Source organism: Ambystoma mexicanum, chromosome 4p (assembly GCF_040938575.1).
Source record: "Ambystoma mexicanum isolate Mex_15411 chromosome 4p, UKY_AmexF1_1, whole genome shotgun sequence".
Classification (NCBI taxonomy): domain Eukaryota; kingdom Metazoa; phylum Chordata; class Amphibia; order Caudata; family Ambystomatidae; genus Ambystoma; species Ambystoma mexicanum.
Genome location: NC_090927.1, coordinates 1,214,100,451 through 1,214,121,414, shown reverse-complemented (window position 1 = coordinate 1,214,121,414; position 20,964 = coordinate 1,214,100,451).

Genomic DNA, 20,964 nt, shown 5'->3' with positions numbered 1-20,964 from the left:
CTCAGGCACTCCCGCAAGGATGCCCAAAGAATGACACCACCGCTCAAAAATATCAGCTGCAAACCTCACCACCATGCCCGTCTTCACAGGGTCAAGGATCCCTTATTCACCGCCGCCAGCGACCACCCGTTCAGATGCACTCCAAGGTAGGAGGGGAGAACACATTTCAATGTGTCCGACGCATCACTTGGGCAGAATGTCCTCCTTTTTTAAACTGTTTCTTTGGGCCCGACACAGAGCTCAATGAATCGCGTCCTCACGCTCCGGCAGCCATTTTGTAATCTCATTTATTAGATTTTAATCAGATGATTTACGTATGTTTTACTGTACCAGGATAAAACACTGTTACTTTTCATCAGGTATTGAATACTTTGAATGGGACCTTAATAGAAGATCTGCCTTCTATTCTTCTATTAATTCGACAATACCATCACTTCTTAGTGAGGCTGCTATACTTTTGATGAAACAGGACTACCAGCTGTCTTTAAAGAAACACTTTTGCGAGAAAGTCACAATAATGCATGCTGTGAGTGGACAGTGAACTATGCCCAAGCTACAGAATGCCAAACACACTGCCTTTAGCTCTGAGTAACATCTGATTCTCTATTCCTACAATCTACTGTGTAACGTTGGGATCTCCAAGCGGCAGATTAAGCAAACTTTCGCCATCCTACACCAGAGATCAATTCATATTACACCAGACTCTTCCTGTGTACAGTATGTGAAGTAAACACTCACACATTTCCAAAGTGATATTTAAGCATTGCCAAATGCATTGTTTCCAAAAGAATGCAAAACGTCTGCTTTAGTCACATACAAAGTTCTAGGTGAAAAACCTCAGCATGATCCATGCAGACTGCAGTCAGATGGAAAGTGGAATCTGTATTCTATTAGCAGAGGTTAGCAATATTGGTGCTACCTGCACTCAGCAGGGTGATCTTTTTCTGGGCTTGTCAGGTTGTGCAGGTGCTGCGGTCCTATCCTCAGCCATCTCCTGGACTGCTAATGGCAGCAACTGTGTGGCTCTGATTGTAGGCATGTCTTAGGTTATGTTTAACACTCTATCCGGCTTGGCATGCACCTATGTATCGCTGCATCCTATGGCGGCAGTCAAGGAATATAAAAGACTCAGCCCAGCACTGGATATTCCTGGTGACAACACCTCGCCCTATACCCTTATGCCTACAGGTGTGGTGCCATGCACAAGCCAGTCATATCCTGGAAAGTCATGCAAACTTTTGGACCAAAGGCAGTCCATGGGTGCAACCACCAGTTTTGTAGGTGCATGGCTACCCAGATCGATTGAGCCACTCCCATCCCTGCCCACACTGCTGCTTTTTGTTTTAAGGTAAGAGCTGCAAACGCAGCAGCATGAATGATGCAGGCTGACTGAGGCACTTTGAGGGCAAGTAACACCGCCTTCAATGCATTGAAGAAAATGCATGAGCCAGGCCAACACCACTCATGATGAACATTGCACTGTTCATCAGTTTCTTGAATTGAATAACACAAACCAGGAAACTTGCAGTCATCTAGGCTTTAGCAAGCAGGTTTGCCATGCAGCGGAAGTGACTTGGCACACACTGAGTCTCACTAAGCATGAAAATAAAAACAATTAAGTAAAATTGACAGGAAAATGCACAAAGTAGATTTTGGTCATTACAAGAGAATATAAAAAGTCCCAGTAACGGAAATTAAGTCCTGGTGCTCAGCACTGCCGAACACCTGAATACATTAAACACGGCAGAGAAGACTTATTAGAATGAACTGTAAAGATATAACTTCATTACAAGGTTGGCGGTGTGGGAATAAAGTGGCAGTAATTCCATTACCGCCACATTTCCCACACAGTCAAATTATCATTTTGGGATTTGGGCAGATTTACTGCCGGCAGTATTACTGCATGGTATTTAGGCTTATTTTCAGATGAGAAGTGGAGGATTTATCTATACTAAAATCCTCTACTTTACCTAAAAAAATCTACAGATTTACTGTGCGTGTGCGGTAATTCTGTCTGCGGTAAATCTGCCAAATATGCCCATGGAGGTCTATGGATTCCAAAAATTGAGAATTACCATTTGTAATCTTGTGGTAGCTTCATGGGACCAAGTGGCAGTAATGGTAATTGAGTTTGGTGGTATTGTGATGGATTTACTGCCGGAATGTCACCAAACTCAAAATGAGGCCCAATGTTTTCTATGGTATTCAACATTCAGGAAACATTTTCAACTTTTAATAACATTTTAAAACAAAAATATCAGGTCCCAAACTGTTACGATATAAAAGCTGCAAAAAAATGATAGACATTTGGCTTGGAAAAACACGGCCAAATAACCTGTTCCTGGGGCTGATTCCTACTGATGAGGGTATATAACCACATTTTCACAGAGACAAAACATCAAATTGCATACCAGTCCAGACTGGTTCACAAGGACCATCACCAACAATCTAGGCAATTTTTCTATGAACAAGAAGACCACATGCGTGTTTCTGTCTTTTTGTGCATGATCAGAGAGTTGACACTTTGCCTCTCCAGACACAGAAAGGAAGGTGTGTATATCTGGATCACTCTTCTAACGTAGGGCGATACCCCAAGCAGTATACATTTAACAAAACTGTGAGCACCCCTCAACTGTGCATGAACACAGTCAAACAACCTGTTGTCTGATTTATTACTGATTTAAAATCCCAGAAAAATAATTTCAGACTGTTCCTCTAATTCAGCAACATCCAGATACAAATGATAAGTTTTAAATTTGGCACGTGCTCTAGTAAACCTCATAGAGTTAGACGTTTTGCCGTTTAATACTCAGTGCCTGATCCTGAGCTTGTGCTAAATGCAGTGTGGAAAGCCTACATTCTCCTCTCCATTTTCCAGCAGCACTATTCAGAGGTGGGTGGAAATATAGGAGAGGAAATATTGTGCTTCCCAGCAGCAAAAGCTGCTTAAATCTGTTGTTTAGATAGGAACATGTGTACCAGTGTCACTGCAAGCATTTCCAAAAAGACTGCCACTTTTCTATTTCACTAATGTTTTCTTAAGATTTCATTAAACTTGAAAAGAGTTGCTGCAGTTTAGGTTATGTTACTTTTATAAAGGGAAAAAGTGTGCCATAGCGTTTAGCAGCACCTCACAGGTGCCATCCACTTCTCTTTTTGGTGTGCTAAAGCAGTGCTTTTGAAAGGAGAATCCCCTGCATTTCCATGGTTGCTAAGCCTGTTGTCAAGCAGTAGATAAGGCACATGCAAAAGTCATGGCTTTGATGCCAGACTGCTACATTACCACTTCATCAGAATATGGTGCATTTTAAGGAAAGTGTTCATCCTTCACAGATGAACACTTTCCTGTATTTGCATACACCTCAGAATCAGGCCCTCAGTTATTTATCATTGCGTTATTTCATAACACGACTAACCCATCTATAAGACAATAGGTGTACAGTCTAACATTAGCAGATCATCAACATACCCAAGCCAATTTAAGTGGCTGTTACATAGTTTGTCAGGACAATTCCTCAGTCCCTTTAGTATCTTCTCTATGTCGGCCATATAGAGATTTAGAAAGCAGGAGGCAAGAAGGCACCACTATTTCAATCCCCATTTGTATCTATACTGCCAGTATAGATGCCATCATTACTTAATCTAATTTCCATAGTAACGTTAGAGTTTAAAAGTATTAGCAGCTTCATCCAACCCCTGGCTTCACCCCATTGGGTCAACATTAACCAAAGCCGAATCCTGCCGACTAAAATGCTGTCATCTAATCCAAGAATACTACATAGAGTGCAGTACTGACATTCGTCAGAGCTTTAGGACACTACTTATGAAACCATTCAGGAGGCTGCCTAAACCACCCTAACTCCTGTCTGGGATAATGACAGTATGTTATTCGTGCAGTCCGAGTTTGAAGTTCTTTAAATAACAATGATACACATGCCTTTCCCCTGACATCAAGTAGTGCGATGGGACGAGAATTACTGCCATCATTATTATAAGCACCTTTTTGTATATGTGAATAATATCAGCCTTGGTCCAAGAGAAAGGCAACTTCTTTGTATCCAATATAATCCCATATATAATATTTAGAATATTGGTCTATAAAAACGGGTCTTCTTTTAATACCAAGTTTGCCAGGCCATCTGGCCCATCACACATGACCCTTTGAATATTTTTAGTTCCATCCTCACCATCTTTCCCACACTGGCCCTTCAAAGACTGAACGACCTCTCGTCTACAAGTACTTCCTTTTCCCAACCTTCTGTTTACAGACTGAAGGCTGCTTCATCTTAATAGGCTCCTGGGATTGGGGTTCCTGAAAAGACTGCTCGTTGACATATGTGACCCAGCAGGCTTCATTAGTTGAATTCAAATCCAACGTTACTGGATCTGTTTCTTCCTCATTCCATGAGCACTTAAGTTGGGCAAGTTGTGTTCTGGAGGTACAACAGTTGTAGTAGCTCACTGAGTTGTGAATTGTTCCAGCTAAAATGCATGGTATCATCCTGAAAAGGCCTTAACAGACATCAGACAGCAGCTGCTGCTGTCAAAGCTTTGCCAACATGGATAGAATTTCAATGGGCGGGAACTGTGGTATTCAGGTGTCTTGCACTGTAGGCCCAGCTAAAGTGTCAGTTGATCTTTAGGGGCACAGCAATTATTTAATTTGCATATTTAAAACTGATGAATAAGGTATCTAGTCAAGTCATATAAACCCATTCCATCTAATACCATTCCATCGAAATGTTTCCATTTAAAAATGTCCATCTAATGCATGTTTTTGGGGGGTAAGGGTTCATTTTTGTTCAGGTGTATTTTAAAGGGTAACCCCCCCCAAAATAAAATAAAAAAATGCAATAGATGGACATTTTTTAGATGATGGAAACATTTAAATGGAATGGCATTAGATGCAATGGTTTTAAATGAAATGACCATAAACCGATGAAGAGTCTTGTCACCACAAGGTGACTGACATGGACAAAGTAATTGCACAGTCTTGCCAATCGTATTGCCCATTGCCGGATTCAACAAACTCCAGTTATAAGTGTTGGGACCCTGGCCATAGTGCCATTACCTCCTCCACCTTCTTCCAGATGTCAACACAAAATGGCCTGGTGTAAAATTGCAAACAAATATCCCAATAGATTTATTTGAGACAGGACCCCTTTTCGGCTGACACATAGGGAAGGAACCCCACTATGCAGTCCAAGCCATATAGTCAATGCCACAAGCCCCGGTCTACACCTGCATAGTCGACTTTTTGGCCGTTTAACTGATCTTCAATGTCTGCTCCATTTCAAGTAGCACTTTTCTGTACATCTCTGGCATTGACTTTCATGTTCTGTAAACGTGACTGTGAATTTAACAGCCTGATCAATTCAGTTGACTTTAGTCATAAACTCATTGAAATGGAATTCTATTCCTCGTGTGTTAATGTGCTACAGGAATAACTACTTAAAAAAACGAAATTTGTTGTAAGGCAATCCTTTGAATACAAATTGTGCCTTCAGTGAAGCACCACAAATGTTGCCCATAAAACGTTGTCTCTCATTTTGTTTATTTCCTTGCTTACTAACAGAAACCAACAATGGACAATATTGCCTCTTTCCCTTTCACCACTATAAAAAGGTCATGTGTTCTTGTCCAGGAGGCAACATTATTGGTAATCCTATTCAAGCATACAGGGCCTCATTAACAAACACCCTCAATCGCCACTGGATTGTTTAACACATGCATGGCAATTACATCTCTAGCTTGATGGGCATGACGGTGGTGGCTAAGCAGTCATCTATTGCAGGCACCACTTACAGTCCAGGATCCATGACTGTGATTCTACTTAGTGGACTGTTTTTTCTGAGCCCTTTACCATTCTCTTGGCCATCGGAACTGAGCCCACTCCTTATGTCAAAACCCCTGTTCCATAATCTACAATTGACCTAAGAGAATGCACTATTCTTTGCACGACAGGTAAATGAATTGTCCAAGACCTTTTCCACCTTGACAGAACACTGCTCCTCTTACAGCTGGGGCCGAATATATGTCTTGTCAGTGCAGTTGTCCAATCTTGGCTTGATTACTATAGCACAATCTGTTTGTCTCCCAGCAAAACATAATATCTAAAATTCAGATGGTTCAGTGCTTCAATCCATGTCTGATTTTTGACCTGAAATGTATTTATTTATTTATTTATTTTATTTGTATAGCACTAGCCAAAAGGCCTGTAGGCATAATAGTGCTTGATAAAACAGACAACAAGGAACAAACACCTACAGTTCGACCAGTTACACAGTCAGGGGTTCAGAAAAAAAGAGAATCAATAAAACAGAGCTGTTTTCAGTCCACTTGTAAAACTAGAAAAGGATTGACATGCCCTTAAGTTTGGCGGCTAGGCCTTCCATCACCTTGGCGCAGCATAGGGGAAATGGTTTTCATTAGGTACCTCCAGAATTCAAATTTCTGAAGTGGCTGCCAGTAAAACACAGAGTCCTGCTCAATGAACGATCCAGAGTACCGCATCCAATTATGTCACCAAAATCTTCCCGGACGACAAGGTGTGTCAGGTCAATCGAAAAATATACTGCACAATCAAAAGTGTATACTGAAATATTTTGGTGGTAAAACCCCACTCGCACAAGGCTCCAAGAGTCATCCCTTTGACCCTTCTTAGATGCTTCATCTCTTGTCTGAGCCAGATCAATGAAAGTTCCTCATAACTCTGAAGTTGCAGATGTTCTGGACCACCATAGGCACTTTAGGCTTACATCATTTCCTTTGACCTTTACCGTATTAATTCTTGTCAGATGTTAAAAGAATGAACAATGCTCTAATAAAATACCTTATAGAAATCAGATAACAGTACTTGATCCCTGTTTTGGCTGCATAGTACTGTATGTACCAACTGTTACTACTGCACAACAGAAATATAATTGTTTGATCAACCTTCAAATGATGACATGCTGAGTCGTCTACTCTGAGATGCTAATCTTTGACATTTCATTTTTGAAGCGGTATCTCACAGATGGCACCTCACAGGTGCCATCCACTTCTCTTTTTGGTGTGCTAAAGCAGTGCTTTTGAAAGGAGAATCCCCTGCATTTCGATGGTTGCTAAGCCTGTTGTCAAGCAGTAGATAAGGCACATGCAAAAGTCATGGCTTTGATGCCAGACTTCTACATTACCACTTTATCAGAATATGGTGCATTTTAAGGAAAGTGTTCATCCTTCTCAGATGAACACTTTCCTATGTTTACATACACCTCAGAATCAGGCCCTCAGTTATTTATCATTGTGTTATTTCATAACACAACTAATCTATCTGTAAGGCAATAGGTGTACAGTCTAACATTAGCAGATCATCAGCATACCCAAGCCAATTTAAGTGGCTGTTACTCAGTTTGTCAGGACAATTCCTCAGTCCCTTTAGTATCTTCTCTATGTCGGCCATATAGAGATTTAGAAAGCAGGAGGCAAGAAGGCACCACTATTTCAATCCCCATTTGTATCTATACTGCCAGTATAGATGCCATCATTACTTAATCTAATTTCCATAGTAACGTTAGAGTTTAAAAGTATTAGCAGCTTCATCCAACCCCTGGCTTCACCCCATTGGGTCAACATTAACCAAAGCCGAATCCTGCCGACTAAAATGCTGTCATCTAATCCAAGAATACTACATAGAGTGCAGTACTGACATTCGTCAGAGCTTTAGGACACTACTTATGAAACCATTCAGGAGGCTGCCTAAACCACCCTAACTCCTGTCTGGGATAATGACAGTATGTTATTCGTGCAGTCCGAGTTTGAAGTTCTTTAAATAACAATGATACACATGCCTTTCCCGTGACATCAAGTAGTGCGATGGGACGAGAATTACTGCCATCATTATTATAAGCACCTTTTTGTATATGTGAATAATATCAGCCTTGGTCCAAGAGAAAGGCAACTTCTTTGTATCCAATATAATCCCATATATAATATTTAGAATATTGGTCTATAAAAACGGGTCTTCTTTTAATACCAAGTTTGCCAGGCCATCTGGCCCATCACACATGATCCTTTGAATATTTTTAGTTCCATCCTCACCATCTTTCCCACACTGGCCCTTCAAAGACTGAACGACCTCTCGTCTACAAGTACTTCCTTTTCCCAACCTTCTGTTTACAGACTGAAGGCTGCTTCATCTTAATAGGCTCCTGGGATTGGGGTTCCTGAAAAGACTGCTCGTTGACATATGTGACCCAGCAGGCTTCATTAGTTGAATTCAAATCCAACGTTACTGGATCTGTTTCTTCCTCATTCAATGAGCACTTAAGTTGGGCAAGTTGTGTTCTGGAGGTACAGCAGTTGTAGTAGCTCACTGAATTGTGAATTGTTCCAGCTAAAATGCATGGTATCATCCTGAAAAGGCCTTAACAGACATCAGACAGCAGCTGCTGCTGTCAAAGCTTTGCCAACATGGATAGAATTTCAATGGGCGGGAACTGTGGTATTCAGGTGTCTTGCACTGTAGGCCCAGCTAAAGTGTCAGTTGATCTTTAGGGGCACAGCAATTATTTAATTTGCATATTTAAAACTGATGAATAAGGTATCTAGTCAAGTCATATAAACCCATTCCATCTAATACCAGTCCATCGAAATGTTTCCATTTAAAAATGTCCATCTAATGCATGTTTTTGGGGGGTAAGGGTTCATTTTTGTTCAGGTGTATTTTAAAGGGTAACCCCCCCCAAAATAAAATAAAAAAATGCAATAGATGGACATTTTTTAGATGATGGAAACATTTAAATGGAATGGCATTAGATGCAATGGTTTTAGATGAAATGACCATAAACCGATGAAGAGTCGTGTCACCACAAGGTGACTGACATGGACAAAGTAATTGCACAGTCTTGCCAATCGTATTGCCCATTGCCGGATTCAACAAAGCCCAGGTATAAGTGTTGGGACCCTGGCCATAGTGCCATTACCTCCTCCACCTTCTTCCAGATGTCAACACAAAATGACCTGGTGTAAAATTGCAAACAAATATCCCCATAGATTTATTAGAGACAGGACCCCTTTTCGGCTGACACATAGGGAAGGACCCCCCACTATGCAGTCCAAGCCATGTAGTCAATGCACAAGCCCTGGTCTACACCTGCATAGTCGACTTTTTGGCCGTTTAACTGAACTTCAGCGTCTGCTCCATTTCAAGTAGCACTTTTTTGTACGTCTCTGGCATTGACTTTCATGTTCTGTAAACGTGACCGTGAATTTAACAGCCTGATCAATTCAGTTGACTTTAGTCATAAACTCATTGAAATGCAATTCTATTCCTCGTGTGTTAATGTGCTACAGGAATAATTACTTAAAAAAACGAAATTTGTTGTAAGGCAATCCTTTGAATACAAATTGTGCCTTCTTGTAAGGGACCTTCAGTGAAGCACCACAAATGTTGCCCATAAAACGTTGTCTCTCATTTTGTTTATTTCCTTGCTTACTAACAGAAACCAACAAGGGACAATATTGCCTCTTTCCTTTTCACCACTATAAAAAGGTCATGTGTTCTTGTCCAGGAGGCAACATTGTTGGTAATCCCATTCAAGTATACAGGGCCTCATTAACAAACACCCTCAATCGCCACTGGATTGTTTAACACATGCATGGCAATTACATCTTAAGCTTGATGGGCATGACGGTGGTGGCGAAGCAGTCATCTATTGCAGTCACCACTTACGGTCCTGGATCCATGACTGTGATTCTACTTAATGGACTGTTTTTTCTGAGCCCTTTACCATTCTCTTGGCCATCGGAACTGAGCCCACTCACTATGTCAAAACCCCTGTTCCATAATCTACAATTGACCTAAGAGAATGAACTATTCTTTGTACGACAGGTAAATGAATTGTCCAAGACCTTTTCCACCTTGACAGAACACTGCTCCTCTTACAGCTGGGGCCGAATATATGTCTTGTCAGTGCAGTTGTCCAATCTTGGCTTGATTACTATAGCACAAACTGTTTGTCTCCCAGCAAAACATAATATCTAAAATTCAGATGGTTCAGTGCTTCAATCCATGTCTGATTTTTGACCTGAAATGTATTTATTTATTTATTTATTTTATTTGTATAGCACTAGCCAAAAGGCTTGTAGGCATAATAGTGCTTGATACAACAGACAACAAGGAAAAACACCTACAGTTCGACCAGTTACACAGTCAGGGGTTTAGAAAAAAAGAGAATCAATAAAACAGAGCTGTTTTCAGTCCACTTGTAAAACTAGAAAAGGATTGACATGCCCTTAAGTCTGGCGGCAAGGCCTTCCAGCACCTTGGCGCAGCATAGGGGAAATGGTTTTCATTAGGTACCTCCAGAATTCAAATTTCTGAAGTGGCTGCCAGTAAAACACAGAGTCCTGCTCAATGAACGATCCAGAGTACCGCATCCAATTATGTCACCAAAGTCTTCCCAGACGACAAGGTGTGTCAGGTCAATCGAAAAATATACTGCACAATCAAAAGTGTATACTGAAATATTTTGGTGGTAAAACCCCACTCGCACAAGGCTCCAAGAGTCATCCCTTTGACCTTTCTTAGATGCTTCATCTCTTGTCTGAGCCAGATCAATGAAAGTTCCTCACAACTCTGAAGTTGCAGATGTTCTGGACCACCATAGGCACTTTAGGCTTACATCATTTCCTTTGACCTTTACCGTATTAATTCTTGTCAGATGTTCTCCCTAAAAGAATGAACAATATTCTAATAAAATACCTTATAGAAATCAGATAACAGTACTTGATCCCTGTTTTGGCTTCATAGTACTGTATGTACCAGCTGTTACTACTGCACAACAGAAATATAATTGTTTGATCAACCTTCAAATGATGACATGCTGAGTCGTCTACTCTGAGATGCTAATCTTTGACATTTCTTTTTTCGAGATGACATGTCCGACATTTACAGCACATATTGTATATACATGCATAATCAGAGCTCAACGCGCTACAGTTTAGAAAATTAAATACAATTTTAGGAACCGTTTGCATTCCTGGTGGGTCTTGAAGCAGTTCTTTTGCTTTTATGTGTAATCTGCTGCTTTAATAAATGAGATGTATTTTTCTTTCATACGTTTGGATTTTAAATATTGTTTCCCAGCATTATTTCTGGACTTGAAATCCCTTCGATCTAACTTGGGGCCGACAGAGCTAGGTGAAAAGGCTGCAGCTTTCTGACACTGTTCTTTTTGTAGCATGACATTAATGCGGAAATATTATTTGTCGTAAATATACTGTGATTCATGTTGAGTCACATTCGCGTAATTCTGCTTTTGCTTGTGTTTTAAAACCTGTGTGCATCATGTATGGGCATAATGTATTACTTATAAGGAATAACGTCATGATCCAACCTAAACAAATGAACACATTGATTGTCTTTTTTAGTTACACGCATAAATATCTGATTTGTTTAATTGAGAATTCAAAATGGGGTGAACTCAAGGGAATTTGCTTTGCTTTGGCCACACAGAAATGTCATAATAAATGTTAATAAAAAACGAATTTTGCAATTGTTTGCTATTTACCCAGAATGTCTGCATTCTGTTAAAATGCCCGCAATATTAGAAAAAGAAACGATTGTTTACTCTTTTCAGAATATCTAACAGTCATGTCATATTGATTAAATTGATTAACATGACCCACTTGGCTGAGAGGTGCTGCAACGAAAAATCCCATTAACAGGCCGACTCTGAATCAATGACAAAGCCAAGTTCTCATCCCACAAGCAAGTACACCTAGAGACCGCAGGTGGCCTTGACACCCAAATGCCCTTCAACAAACTGCAAACCAGCGGCTGCTCCCCCACCGGGAAGCCCTCTACCAACTCATGGAAAGAATGAAAAGAAGAACTAGCAGAGCGGAAGGTATTGACAGCACGGTCCTGAACAGCACCCTCCAGAAAGGGATTCAGACCCCATGAGTTGCATCAATGCACAAATGCTCCCCACGCTCCTTCATATGACCTAAGTATGATAGGGCCCCAGGAGTTCCTAATGACTGATGAAGCCAATTGTGAAAGGCCCCTTGGGGGCCCCACATCCCCTGCTATCAACCAAGCCACCCACTGGAGGGCCCCTGCAGATCCCACGAATAGGGTTGGGGTGCCAGATCCATTAGAATGTCTGGAGACACCCGGAGTAGAATAGGTTCAGCTATGGCCATTTTCAGTTGAAGAGGAAACTAAGGTTGAGCTCACCACAGAGGGGCAATGAGCCCCAACACTGTGCCATGCACCTGCGCCTGAAGAAACATGCGCGCAATCATGGAGAATGGTGGCAACAAATAGGGCCTCATTAGACGGTAGGCGGTAGGGGTTTACCGGTACCGATAAGGGCACCGGTACCTGTAAACCCCTACCACCTTACTACGAGTTCCCTTTGCGGGACCCGACTTTAACGGCTGGTATTACCAGCCGTTAAAGTAGGGTGCCGCAAAGGGACCTCGCAGCTAATTACGGTACCGCAATTTGCGGTACCGTAATTAGCACCTTCCCCATTCCCATTATGCCCTATGGGGGCATTAATGGGAATGGGGAAGGGCCTTGGTGAATGGGGAATTACCGCCCCCGCTCACCTTGGAGTAGGGCGGTAATTCCGCCATCCACCAAGGCGGACTCGGTCGGGTACCGGCGGCAACCATGGTGCTAATAGTGCCATCGTTACCGTCTACCGTGTAATGAGGCCCATAATGTCTTCCTCAACCCCTTTGCTTGGAGAAAGCATACATCATTCGGGCAAATGGATCAGGTCGCCAGCTGAAAAAGGCAGAAGCTGAGCATTTAGACAGGAAGCAAAGAGCCATGTTACACCAATAATTTGCTCCCCAAGACCCATTGCTGCCTGCCTAGTAGATGTGATCCCTCTTTAGAAATGGTTTCCGAAATCCATGGTAGTGTAGCATTGTGCTGATAATGTAAATTGGTGCAGTAAAAACGCTTTAAAAAGTTGTCCCTGTCCTCACAGGCACTCACCATGTGCCCCGCTCGTCTTTTCTTGGTCCCCTCTGTCACCTCAATCGCTTTTCCCTCTGAGGCAGCCGCTAGTGCATGCCAACATTTCAGAATTGTACATCAAAGGCTTCATAGTGTAAAAAAGATTGACTTTGTGTTTTGAACACATTTTGACATGGGGTTTTCCCATAGGAAAAAAGCAAAAGATTCGGCCAAAATACCATACAATTGTCCCCTTCGATTTTCACAATGTTTTGCAGGTACCTAGGTTTCATCTGGAGTAGCTGGGAATTCTTTCTGAAGTTGGTTGACATACACATTGAAGACTCCGACTACATACAATTCCAACCATGTGACAAAATCAGAGATATCCAGGACCTGGGGAGACTGACTTCATATTAGTGAAGGGAAATATTCTATATGCCTGTTCCGGGCTGAAGATTGTATATAAACAGATTTCCCTCTCAGGTATTCGGTAGGTGGTACCTTAAGTTCTGTTCGAATTTTCTTCGGACTCTGGACGTTATTGGACCGAAATTGGGTCTGCCCAGAAATTGAGGGGGTGCAGGATGGGTGGGGTTTCCCCTCTTGAGTCACTATTTCATCTAGTTATGGAATGCCACACTTCCTCACTTTGGGACTGTAATTTTGGGCCCATTTATACTTACCTCGACCCATGTAGTCACATATTAGCTATGGGAAAGACTTATGTCTACTTCTCAATCAGGTCTGATTGTGGCTCTGGTAAGGCTATTACAGTGTATCTTCCTAAAAATGTCCAAAGTGATGTTGCAGGGTGAATGTGATCTGGGTGAGGGGTGGGATCTTTAACTATAGTGCTAGGATACGTAGTCCTTCTGTTTGCTGTTTTTGTTTTTTTGTTGTTGCTGCTTTTGGAACATTTATTATTGTGTTTTGGCCTTGTTTTTTTTTATTGACGATTAAATGTTATTAGGTATTGACCCTAATTTATCTATTGTTGTTTTAATAGTGTTCCTAACAGTTGCTTGTTTCTTTTTTTCTCATTTTATTCCATGAATTGTGTATTTGAACTCTGTGTAAGGTACCATGTGAACCAATAAGACAATAAAAAAGTTTGTTTTTTAAAGAAAAAGAAGAAAAAATTTAGAAAATCGATTTAGCCAATTTTGAGATGTTAGCGTTTACATTGTATCTATATATTACTTATGCACAGAATGAATGTGCATCTTTCATATGAACTGTTTACAGAGCGTTTGAGTTTTACAGTTCGTAGAGTACACAATTAACATTGCCTAAAAAATTCACATCAAAGGCAAGTCATAGCTGACTTTGATGTCACTGTTAAGGTGATGGAATAAATGTACACTTTTCATACAAACTGTTCACAGAGTGTATGAGTTTTACTGTTCATAAATTACACAATATCTAAAAACTCACATGAAAGGCAAATGACAGCTGACTTCGATGTTAGCTTCAAAGAGATCAAATAAATATACATGTTTCATATACAATTGTACAATTATCATACAAACTCTACACAGAGCGTATGGGTTTTACAGTTTGTAGTTTACACAATCACTAGCCCCTACAAACTCACATCAAAGGCGAGGCACAGCTGACTTTGATGTCAGTTTTAAGGTGATGGAAAAATATACACTTTACACATGAACTGTAACAAGAGGAAACTGTGTTTCATAATTTGTACATTATGCAGTTTACATCTGATAACATATCAAAATCAGGGCTCATTTTACATACGTGCCTATGATACATAACATGTACTCTTATATAAGCCTAAGACACATGCACCTATGACACATGCTTCTATGGCAGATGCTAACACCACATACACTCTTAGAACACACACTCTAATGAAACACACTCCTATGACACATGCTCCTATGACAATCTCTGCTATAACATACATTCCTACAACACACACTCCTATTATACATGACCCTATGACACACGCACCTACTACACAGGCACCTATTGCATATAACATCTGTATGTACGACACATGATCACACTCTTATGATGCAGACTGTTATGATCCACACATACCACACACGATCCTACAACACATGCTCCTAGGACAGGTGCAGCTACTAGACTTGCTCCTACAACACATGCTCCTACAACATCTGCTTTTAAAAGATGTTCCCCTACAACACATGGTCCTATGACACACACTCTTACTACACAAACTCCTACAACACAGGCGTCCACAGCATGTGTTGCAATCACACACCCAGAGCGTAAGAGTTTTACAGTTGGTATGTTACAAAATTAAAATCCCCTGAAAACTCACATCAAAAGCAAGTTAAACAAACTGTAAACATAGTGTATATTTGGTACTGTTTGTACATTACACAATTAACATCTTCAAAAAACTCACATGAAAGGCAAGTCGATTCTGATTTGGATGTCAGTTTTAAGGTGATGGAATAAAAGTACTCTTTTCAAACACACTGTACCAAGAGTATGAGTGTCACTGTTTGTATATTATGCACTTTACATCTGAAAACTAACATCAGTCAGGGCTAATTTTGATGTTACCTTTTAGGGGATGTAATAAATGTACATTTTCCATATGAACTGTACAAAGGGGCATACGATTTTCACAGTATGTAGATTACACAAATGTACATCCTTTGCAAACTGACAGAAAATAGTCAGGGCTTACTTTGATGTAGGTTTTCACAATTTGCAAATTGCACACAACTATGAAATGGAAAAGGTACATACGCTTCTCATTCATATCAAGTTGAAGTTAACTTTAAGGTGAGCTTTCAAGTGGATGGGGGCATACAATGCACAATCATTATAGACTCTTATAACACACTCTTACAACATGTGCTCCTATGGCACATACTCCTTTGACATACAATCCTACGATACAAGCTCTAACAACACACGCACCTGCTATACACTGCCTATACACATAACATGTGGACATATGACACATGCTCCTACGACACATGCTCCAAATACATACACTCTTACAACAAACTCTTACAATGCATACTTACCACACACTCTCACATCACACACTGTTATTACACACACTCCTACAGCATGCACACCTGCACACTTTCCTTCTCTGCCCACATCTCTGATGTCTCTAAAAAGACTGCACCTACTGCACCTCCTCAGAGGTAGCCTGCCTTTCCTCTCCTTCCCCCAGAAGCTAATGGTCTCCCAAGCTTTGGTTCTCTCTAGGTTGGACTATTATAACAGCCTCTTTCTAAATCTGCCTGCCTCTACTCTCCGCCCTCTGCAACTAATCCAGAACAGGACTGCAAGACCTGGGATCATATCTCTCCAGCTCTGAAATCTCTTCATTGGCTCCCAGTGGATGCAAGGATTACATTCAAATCCCTCTGCATTGTCCACAAAGCTTTCTGGGGCCTGGGTCCAAAATACCTTCAGCTATCCCTCCGCAAATACCTCTGCTCTCAAGCTCTTCGCTCCTCTACCTCTAACTCCCTCCGGGTCATTCGATTTTCAAAGAAACAAGCTGGGGGTAGATCTCTGTCTTCGGCTGGTACCTCCCTCTGGAACAGCCTCCCTGCCACTCTAAAACTTGAGGAGAACCATCTCTGGTTCCGGAAGCACCTCAAGACTGTCCTCTTTGCTTCTGCCTTCGCTCCCCCTCTCGCCTGCTGATCTGTTCTCTCTTGGCACTGTGCACCTGGACACCCTCTGTCCTCCAGGCACAAGTACCTGCTCACCTTGCCACCCTCCCGCACTGCCTCCGGGCCACCCCTTGCCTTGTCGCGCTCTGAAACACTTGTGTACGAGCGCAATAGAAATAAAATATCAATATCAATATCAATACACCACTCACTCCTATGACACATGAAGCAACCACATGTGCTCCTACTAGACACATGACACATGCTCCCACGACATGCACTTCAACCGCTTACATTCCTACAACACATGCCCCTAAAGTTAAAACAAATATATTAAAATCAAATATTATGGTAACATTAACTCACCCACATACTTAAAAGCATACAATGTTACCATAACATTAAAATAATATCACAAATAAAAACAAGTAATTGCACAAAATGTTAAATCAAACGAGCATTAAATGTAGACATATAACAAATGTTAAAATACAGTATAACATATTTTTGTAACAAAAAATAACTCCAAAATAAACCTAACATATTATATACACAAACATAATTCCTCCAAAATTGCAATTTAAAAAATAAACAGAATCTTTTTAAAAATGAATCTACAACAATAAAATATCCATAAGCATTCAAGTGGCATACTTTACATAAAAAAACAATATCAATGAAGAAGGTATGTGTCATCATTGTAAATACATATAATTGGTTCCATGTATTACAATTGTGGCAAAAATGGCTGTGGACGCAAAATATCGCGGCAAAAGGGCTGTGGTTTTGCCGCCGCAATCCATGTAAAGGATGCTGGGGACAATCCTGCAACCCTCGCTCCCCTTAAATGGCATAATGGGGTACACCTTTACCGGGTCAAATCACAGCATTTTTGCTGCGATTTTTATGACTGAATTCCATATAATTTGTTAACCAAGAAACATAACATTATGAGAAGAAAACATACACTAAAAAACTAAAGAAAGTATTAAAATATCATCTACAGTAAAAGCGTAATAACATTTACTTCTACATATAACAATAGATACACAATATGTATTGTCATTACACTGTGCAAAAAATGCAAACATGTACTATGTGTGCTACATTAAATGTTGCAAATAAGGAAAACTATAAATACTAACAAAAGCATCACAAATGTAACACACATTAACCACATTAATAAACAAAAGCAGATCATTCAAACAACACATTGCATTTAGTTTACTATAAAGCATTTTAGAGCAAAAACAAAATATTGCAAATCAAAAACAGGGTGAGTTAAGATTACCATGATATTTGATTTTTATATAATATATACTTTTTAATGTATTAAAAATGTTTCTTTTGTTGTTACCCTAACGTTATAATTTCTGTTTGTAGACTAGTAGACTACATTTTTGTTGGTTTAACCTTAGCTCTTTGTTAATTTTTTTTCAATAATATGTATATATATATATACAAATGTATATATTCACTGAAACAACCTTAGTTAAGGTTCAGTTAAATTGCACAGATTTAAGGGAGCAAAACCCTTGAAATGAAATTCAGAGGATGTGGGAATTCATGATCAGTTTAGCTCAGAGTGCTCCCATTAATGTCCCCCATAATACCATGCCCCCCATAAGGCCATTTTGTATGTCATTGAGAATCCCTTCTGGTATAATACGTATGTGCTCATGGGCTTTGCAACAGGAACACACTGTGTTTTACTGTATATTCTAAAACACTACCTTTCTTACTCACTAGCCTTGGCCTTCACTGACCCCCATTGGCCATTCAGCCATGTCCACTCTACATATTGCTCCATTAGGTTTCCTAAACGGGCCCACTAGCCACACCACTAGATTTCTTTTGGACACACGAGCCATGGCCAGTACCCATGGCCTTTAGCCGTCTCCACTTACCACCCCGCAACGTGTTGCCCAAATAGGTTTCATTGGAGCCCACTAGCCATGGCCTCCCATATTGCACCATTTGATTCCTTAATGTAACCCAGTACCCATATTCTTCGTACACACTGATTACTCACACATCAATGCAGCTGTAAAATTCCTTTTTTGTATTAATCTAATTGTTTTAAAAACATTTTTCTCAAACCGCGGTTACATTTGCAATGTACTACAAATGAAAGTGGTTATCCGTAAACCCCCACAAATAACCCTGGTTATTTTCATGTGACTCACTTTCATTCCCCAGTATGAACCGTATATGAAAACGTTAGAGCTCTGAACTTGGTCCCCAGCCCCTTCAACGCCACACTTTCTCATGGAGTCCATTGTACCCCTCCTCAACTCTAGCCTGATACAATTTCGTCCTTTTTCCTCCTCCAAATGGCATTTTGTCCACTTTTAATTTTCGGCAACACCGATTATACATGTTAGAACCCCGGTTATATCTCTTATATAATAAAAAAGGGGGGATTTTTAATTTCTGAAAAGCCTGCAGGTTCATTGTGGGACACATATAAAGCTATCATTTTGGGCAAAGGGGGCACCCCCTTCTGCGTCAAATATTTTAACTACTGGATGAAATAGCTCCTCCAGGAATTCAAGACAATGCTACATGCCCAAGTTATTTCATACCTGGTCCAATTCTGTCCAGAACATTTTGCTGTGTGCTGCATAGCACAGGCACTTTGATTTTGTCTTTATGGGGAAATGAATGGAGTAGACCAAAAACAGACTTTTCTTTTGCTTTCTTAATAAGCTTTTCATTTTTTAATGAGTCTTTCCAAAAAATGGTGATTTAATCTGTGGGGATGTGGGGGGTGTAACACACCTTTATTTTACAAATAATCAGCCAATCTGTCATGCAAATCAGAAATTATTAGCAATTCACTTTTTGGGTTTCCTATGGGACTTGATACCCAACTTAATTATAGTGTGGCGATCACCACACTTATATATTCAGTGAAAAAACCTTGGTTAAGTGAGAGTTACATTTATCAGATTAAATGCAACAAAACCCCTTAAATTCAGCAATCAAATTTCAAACAAGTCCACCTTAAATATGCACCTCTGTGGTGTATAGGACAATGATGACATCACAGATGACATCAGTGATGACATCAATGGTGACATATCTAACTACATCACTGATGACATCACACATGGCGTTACTGATGACATCATCCATAACATCAGTGATATCACTGGTTTTATTTATTACATTTTGAAATAAGACAAATCTCTTTAATTACATAACATATATGTACATATTTCATACTAGCATTGTATTCTGCCCTTATTTCTTTAAATGCAGTGTACGGAACACAAATATAATTATGTCAGACAGTAATACAAATAAGAATAGTGTATACACATTTATGTACTTTGGAAGCAAATGTCTTATATTTGAATCAAAATTTGTAATTTATTTTCAAAAGGAAATGACCAAAAATATTATTAATACAATTGCCATGTCTATAATTAAACATTTACTATGTTGTATACGGGGCAGATTTCTTTAGGATATTGACCAAACCTCGAATTCTTTGATTATATACTATGTGAGGAGCCAGTGATGAGGTGCGGAAAAAGAGGAGACCATTTTTTGGTTATGCTCTTTTATTAAAATCTGCAGGGTTGGAACATGTCTCACTATCCCTTTCTACGGGGAATTTCCCTACCTTGAACCAAAACTACAGAGTCTGTCCTTTGTCAAGATGTCCAAACAAAAGTTCCATCCTGTGTCCACAATTCTATTCTGGACCTCCCACTATAAATAAAATCTAAAAGTGTAAAGGGTTTGTTTCTTGACTTTCCTAAGGGCTCGAATGTTCAAGTTCAACACAAGATTTCAATCCAACAAAAAGGATATTCTCTCAAACAACAAGTTCTTGAAATTTACAAGTGATCAAATGTACATGTTCAACACAAAAAGTTCCAGTTCAATAGAAAGGCTTTTCTCATGAACAACGTTCTTCTTCCCAAGGCTTGGCTTTCCCCCTTAGGTTCCTTAGATTAACCTTCACTGGTTCACCACTCGTGGGGAATAGGCGCTCTTCCCCATATTTCTCTTCCTTAATAAAGTTCCAATTCAACCGGTTTTTGACAAGTTTAATTTCCACTAGTTTAGCGCTTGTGGGGAATTGGCTCCACTTTCCTAAGCTTTCTCTGCCATTAATACTTTACAGTTATGTTTAGGGATATGTCTTTGCCCAAGGACTCCCCTCTTCTCTTTATAGTTTCCTTATAGTCCATTCAACCAAAGATCTTCCCTTGAGATCTTTACAACATTCTTAATATTCATCTCTACCTGGGTATACTTCTGCCAGGTCATTTTGAACATTTGTTTCACCTTCATTTGGTATACTTTCCTACCAGGACTTCATTACTTAAACATTAACATTCACCTAGTATACTC